The 7,500-nt window shown below is 44.7% G+C and overlaps 1 protein-coding gene across 2 annotated transcripts in view; it reads right to left on the bottom strand.

Moving 5' to 3' along the window:
• Positions 1-7,500, bottom strand: part of LOC134469429 (runt-related transcription factor 2-like) — an 88,497-nt gene that overhangs the window by 17,174 nt on the left and 63,823 nt on the right. The gene's annotated exons all lie outside the window — the stretch shown is intronic.

The raw sequence follows: 7,500 nt of genomic DNA, 5'->3' as shown, positions 1-7,500 counted from the left end.
CAAAAGAGAGAGAGAGAATGATGGAAAAGATGGAGAGATAGAAAGAGAGAGAAAGGCCGGGGTAGATAGATAGATAGATAGATAGATAGATAGATAGATAGATAGATAGATAGATAGATAGATAGATAGAGAACAGCAGCAAAGAAGAATGAAATGACAAGAGAAGAAGAAAAGAAAAGGAAGGAGAAGATAAGGCACATAAGAAGAAAAAGAAGAGGAAGCAGAAGAAAAGAGATAAAGATAAAGACAAAGAGAAAGAGAGAAAAAAATGAAGAAGTAAATAAAACAACCACATACTGTATCCGCCAGCATGAGGTAAACATCTCCCCCTAAGGAGTGTTGGTCTAAAGCAGGGGTCCCCAAACTTTTTTTCTCTGGGGGCCACATCATCGTTAATGACTGTGATCAGGGGCCGGGATCAATCATATGGGCTGTATACTAGGCCTGTTATAGCCGTAATTTCTAGCACGGCAATCGCCATTACACGCTGAAGAAGGGCTCTGCCCGAAACGTTCGTAGGCGAATAAACAGAGAACAATCTGAAGAGTACTGTCCTTCGCTTCCTTCATTCATAATTTCTACCACAAAAAAGCTCATCATTACAAGTGATATGCAAAAGAAGTGAGTGAGTACTTTGCATGTTTTTCAATTTGAAATACCACAGGTATTCCTTTTAATTTCCAATAACCATGTAAAAATAGCAAGGAAAGGTTAGAAACATATGGTGATTGACAGTTTAGGAGTGATAAAATAGATATGGTAGGGCTGTTTATATTACAGTGAGATGAGAAACTATCAAGACAAGAAACATCTGGTGATTCACACTAAGTTAGTGAAAATTAAACTGTAGGAAGGCCTGTTGATAAGCAAAATAAAATATTTCTTTTTTTTGTGAGGATTGCGTCTTTGGGCCAGTTCAAATGGTGAGATGCAGAGAGGTGGAGGGCCGGTCCAAGGGGCCAGGTGGCCCGCATCCGGCCCCCGGGCCTTGGTTTGGGGACCCCTGCTCTAAAGGGACCTGTTTCATTCAAAGGGCCACTTCCAATTTTAGTTCTCCAAGCGCCATACTATATGAACACAAACCAGGATTTCTCCCTTCACTTTAGGCCTATATTGAAGACGGACACCTTTACAATAGAAAATATAAGCTAATTGTATTGCAAACACAGCTTGGCTCTGTCTGTGTTGGTTGTCTTGGACCTGCTGGGGTTGCAGAGCTGTGTGTGTGTGTGTGTGTGTGTGTGTGTGTGTGTGTGTGTGTGTGTGTGTGTGTGTGTGTGTGTGTGTGTGTGTGTGTGTGTGTGTGTGTGTGTGTGTGTGTGTGTGTGTGTGTGTGTGTGTGTGTGTGTGTGTGTGAATGTGTGTGTGTGTGTGTGTGTGTGTGTGTGTGGTGTGTGTGTGTGTGTCTGCCTGCCTGCCTGCCTGTGTATGTTTTGTACTTGTATGTGTGTGTTATAGAGAGAGAGAGAGAGAGAGAGAGAGAGAGAGAGAGAGAGAGAGAGAGAGAGAGAGAGAGAGAGAGAAAGGGAGAGAGAAAGATGCAGCAAACAAGCAATAGGTCCAGGGAATACAGTATAGTGGTTTATTCCCACGCACGCACGCACGCACGCACGCACGCACGCACGCACGCACGCACGCACGCACGCACGCACGCACGCACGCACGCACGCACGCACACACACACACACACAAAGGAGCTCTACACTCTTGGAGCCACACACACTCGTGTAAAATGTGGCCACACTTCGGCCTCACAACTCCCTGACTAACCAACCTGACTCTTTACAGGCCCACAGCTGCACTAAGCCCCTTTCAACACGGCACGGGCAGACTCAGACAAAACTAGAAAGGGAATGGAATAAAGAGCAAGAGAAAGAGGGAGTGAAGGACATTGTGAGAGGGAGAGAGAGAGAGAGAGAGAGAGAGAGAGAGAGAGAGAGAGAGAGAGAGAGAGAGAGAGAGAGAGAGAGAGAGAGAGAGAGAGAGAAAGACAGAGAGAGAGAGACAGACAGACAGACAGACAGACAGACAGACAGAGAGAGAGGGAGGGAGTGGGGGGTAGTCCTAAAGAGGAGTGAGAGAGGAGGTGCGACGATATGAAGGGAGTTAGGTACAGTGAATGAAGAGGAAGGGAGAGGGGGGCAGTCCTTGGGCTTCAGAGAGAGGGAAGGAAAAGAAGGAGAGAGGGAGAGGGAGAGGGAGAGGGAGAGGGAGAGGGAGAGGGAATGACTGACAGAGAGAGAGAAAGAGAGAGAGAATGCGTGTGTTTGTGAGAGAGAGAGAGACCCAGCAACACATAACAAGCTCTTGCTTAATCAAGCACTTCATAAAGAATGTGAAATATAATGTGATATGATGTGTGACGGCCAGGCACATTATTATGAGTATTAGGGCTGAAAGATCTACTGCTTTAGACCGAAAATTGCGATCTCAGACCGATTCGGGATCGTCAAAGCCAGAAAAATTGTGCTCCTAAACTGATGCATGTTTTCTTTCGTCAATAATTGCACTCATGTATGCTCTGCCTATTGCCCCTGCTGTGTGGTGTAGTAGAATACAACAGATAGCTCTGATAGAACGGCTCTGTATCAGCTACCAATCAGAAAGCTCCATGCTGCGCGTGAACAGGTCACTCACTAGCAAAAGACAGTCACTTGAACCGGAGCGACTGTTGTGGAGCATAAGAACAGAGCCCCCGCCCCAGCCCCGTGCACTGAAACTTGATTTAATGAAAGGGGAAAAATTGTGGTGGAAATCGAAATCGCAATCTCAATTTTGTCAGAGAAATCGCAATTAAATTTTTTTCTTTAAATCGTTCAGCCCTAATGACTATTATTATTCGTTCGGATCCTCCCAGCAGTAATGCGACCCAGTGAACCCGGCAAGGGGGAGCAAACAGGTCAGTAGTCACAGGCCCAGGGAGAGAGAGGGGGCCCAGAATTGGGTCCCCATTACATTGGCATACATTGGGTCAGGGGGGCCCTTAAAGATTACTTTGTCCGGGGCCTGGCCACAGCTATCAGCGTCCCTGAATGCAACCAAGGCACGGCACACCTAATATCTCACAATTGCACATCCCAACGCCAGCGATGCGGGTCAGAGACCAAAATAAATGCAAAAGGCAAGTTTACACTAACAAAGAGACTCTGTTTTTGTGCCTCTAACTGTTTCCTGGATATGAAATGAGGCAGCTTTTTTTCTTTTTTGTATAAGAACAGGGAAGCTGACAGGGGGTGACAAAGGAGCCAGTTGTTCTGGGCCCAGGAAAAGGGGGGAGCCAAAAGTTGAGTTCCCATATGTATTGTGTTGTGTGTGTGTGTGTGTGTGTAATAAGCATGAACCAAGAAAATAAACATGTGCACTACAGATCTAAATCGCTGCACGACCATTTCAGCTGTCTCCTCATAGGAGGACACTTACATCAAATGGCATAGTGTGGTTTTACAGTATGTGATTTGACCTTACTTTTCAAATGTGGGTTTTTGAGCAGTTTTTTTGAGCAATTTTGTACCAGTGCTGCGCACCTGTGTGCACCCGACTACTTTCACCCCTAGGTATAATCCAGGGGTTCCCAAACTTTACCATGATAAGCCCCCCCATATACCGGCATACTCCAGCCCCCCTGACATGGGTCGTGCCACACTTTATTTTTTATCTGCGCCTTCATTCACAACCATACTCTATATCTATGTCTGTGAGTAAGTGCGGCATTAGGGTGAAAAAACGACAATGGTAGTAATGTTCAGAGATGCAACACAGTAAGTTGATGCCAGTTATTTTTTGTATAGTTGATGCCAGTTTTTTTTTTTTTACCTTAAGGTTTAATTTGGTGTACATTAAATATTATATTATTTATTACTTGTCTACTCTCCCATATTTCACTATCTGGTGTGCCATGGGAGAGCAGTGAATTGTAAGCGAAAAGGACTGTCACTGGAGATGTGATCATTTCTTTTATGTTATTTAGAGCAGTGCCAAGACTATCGTTTCAACATTACCACTTCTTCATTATATATATATATCATACATCAGCATTTCAAACATAAAGTGCTCTCTTAATAAAAGATTAAAGTCATAATAGACTCAATTGCTTGTTCTCTATCTCCACTTTAACATCTGCTGCCTAAGGCAAGGCTTCTCAGCTGTTTAATTGGAATCCACACACACACACACACACACACACACACACACACACACACACACACACACACACACACACACACACACACACACACACACACACACACACACACACACACACACACACACACACACACACAGACAGAGGCCCATCTTGCCACTAGGCAAGGCAGGCAGCCGCTTGGGGCCCCCAAGCCCCTAGATAATGAATAACAGCCCACACTGTACTACAATACAGGTGATTTTGGTTCAAATGTTCATTCTTTTGCATTTTCGCTTGGGGCCCCACCTGACCCTAGAATCGCCTCTGCACACACACACACACACACACACACACACACACACACACACACACACACACACACACACACACACACACACACACACACACACACACACACACACACACACACACACACACACACACACCTTTATTAATGGACTAAGACTTCTGTGGCTAACAGTGCTAAAGACAGACAGCAGACAGACATACGTAGCGTAGGCCTACTTAGCGTACATACAAAGGGAGGTATATTGTATATAACAGCATCGTCAGCAGCAGACAGGCACTCAGACATGCCAAAGCCACGGAAGAACTAGCGCCTCATTACAGCGTCGCTGTACACAACATCAGAGATAAGCATCTTCAGTCGTTACCTCACACACACAACACACACACAGGCACGCACGCACGCACGCACGCACACACACACACAGACACACACACACACACACACACACACACACACACACACACACACACACACACACACACACACACACACACACACACACACACACACACACACACACACACACACACATACACACACACACACACATCTCAGGTAGAAAGCCAGCAAACAGAGCAGGGCGTTAAGCTGTAATTAAAGTTTGTAATTAATGTAATGACAACCAAACTGAGATTAGATCTCATGTCTGGAGTCTAGGCCCATGCAGGTCATATATAGAGTTGCCAAACCACGCTAAACTGTTGTGCTTTGCTTCGCACTCATCTCACTCACAGCCATCCATGATAATAATAGCAGATGGGTACAACAGCACAACACTGTTTAGGTGACTTGCAAAAAAAAAAAAACGTGCGGGGCCGCCGACAGCTTTGACCGGGCGCAGGACAAAGTGAAGAGCTTTGTTGCAAAATGACATAGGCCAGTGGTTCTCAAACTTTTTGTGTGAAGTACCACCGGAGAAAATATTGATTTCTCTGAGTACCACCTTGACAATCACCTTTGAATATTGCAGCAAAGGCCTTCCATATTCACTTTTGGCAGTCAATACAGGAGAGGTTCATAGCGGCATCAATACGCTCATATTCTGTGCAAGTTTGTTTTTAAATGTCTTGCTTGCCTAGTATAATTCTGCATTATGTTTTCAGATTCATACAGTTAAATATTACAAAATGTGAGACCAAAGAGACATTTTCGACTGCAACAACTTGATCAGCCTTCAAATCAATGCATAAAAAATGAATTCTTCCAAGTACCACCAGAGATGTCTCAAGTACCACCAGTGGTACGCGTACCACAGTTTGAGCACCCCTGACATAGGCCTATATCCATTTTGGAACATTTTGGGATATTGACATTTTCATATTGGGCACTCCATTGAATTGCATTGCAAAATGCATTTTATATAAGTTAAAAAAGCATGTTCTGAAAATATTGGAATGGCAAGAATTCACACATACAATAGATGGTAGGACGTCTGAACAGTTATTTCCAATAAAAAAAATGCAAAGGTCAAAAATGGTAGATACGTTATTTTGCAACGAAACTCTCCAAGTCATCTAAAAGAGGCCCTTCATCTAAACTACCACAAGCACATACAGGTGCTCTCGGAGGGGAAAAGAAAGTAAATAACAAGAAACATGAAGTGCTTATTGAAAAGTAAGGTATAGTCATGCAGGTCATATATACAGTTGCCAAACCACGCTAAACTGTTGTGTTTTGCTTCGCACACATCTCACTCACAGCCATCCATAATAATAAGAGCAGACGAGTACAGCACAACACTGTTTGTTGGCCAGGCTGTGCCCTCCTAGTGACGCAACACCTTCGCAACACCTGACGCAACACCTTCAGCAACTAGTCAGGTCAAGAGCAATGCAAGTACTTTCTGAGCTCCCGAAAAATTGGGGACAACCATTGGCAAATCAAGGGAGGCTTGTCAACTATGTCGTTTGGGAAATGTTAATTGTTATGCTCTTGACCAGATCAAGCCTCCAAGAGATTTGAAAGTCGATGACAATCAGGCCGTTTGTGTGACTTGCAAAAAAACGTGCAGGGCCACCACTGACAGCTTTGGCCGGGCGCAAGACAAAGTCATCTGAAAGAGGCCCCTCATCACTAAACACATGGGCATACAATGAGTCACAGCTGGATTGGCATACAGGGCATTTGCCCAGGGGCCTGTCCATGATTTTGGCCCAGACAGTCCTCCTACTAGTGACTTAACTTGACTTAATCTTCTTTGCCTCCTCTGGAGCGTAGGGCCTCAGTTAGACGTTGCCATCTGCTGCGGTCTCTAGCGATGTTCTGAGCCTCATGCCATGAGGTATTACCTCCTACTAGTAGTGGTCAGTTACTGCAAGCTTCTCCGAAACAGTCTACTGTAGAATTTTGGCTGTTACAATGAGCCCAATTAGTTCAGGAATACTGTGTCTAATGCAGGGGTGGGGAGCCTTTTTCATTCGAGGGGCCACTTCAAATTCATCCGAGGGCCGTAAAAGTCCTCCGAGGGCCGTACTTTGGACACAAACCATGATTTTCCCCTTCACTTTAGGCCTATATTGAAGAAGGCCACCTTTTAAACAAACACCACCCTCTCTATGTTCCCTGAATATAACTTTATTGTATTGCAAATGCATTTTGTAAGATTCCTTTACAAAATATGTCATATTTCATGTGAAGCTGAATAACATTGAAGTTATATCGGGGGCCGGATAAAATGTCCCTTGAGCCATAGGTTCCCCACCCCTGATCTAATGCGTGTGTGAGATCTGACTTGACTAAATGCTACTGAACACCTTAATTTCCCTCGGGATCAATGAATGATACTCTACTCTACTCTACTCTCTACTAATAACGGCCCATCAAACCACACTTGCAAAGTATTTCCGTATTCCGACAGCAGCGTTGCATCCATTTATATACAGTAAATTACAGCAACAGCAGCCCGGTCTTGGTTCGAAATGCCCGGTATGACTTTTTGCCCTAGTCCAGCCATGCAATGAGTACATGTCATAAGGGAACATGTCGACTCGTGAGGACCCTCCAATTCTGGGCCCCCCTTTCTTCCTGGGCCCGGGGCCCACTTATGAATGACACAATCAATGCATTT

This window comes from Engraulis encrasicolus, chromosome 18, assembly GCF_034702125.1.
Source record: "Engraulis encrasicolus isolate BLACKSEA-1 chromosome 18, IST_EnEncr_1.0, whole genome shotgun sequence".
In the NCBI taxonomy this organism is placed as follows: Eukaryota; Metazoa; Chordata; class Actinopteri; order Clupeiformes; family Engraulidae; genus Engraulis; species Engraulis encrasicolus.
The sequence above is the reverse complement of the archived record's forward strand: the minus strand, read 5'-3'. Positions and strand labels throughout refer to the sequence as shown.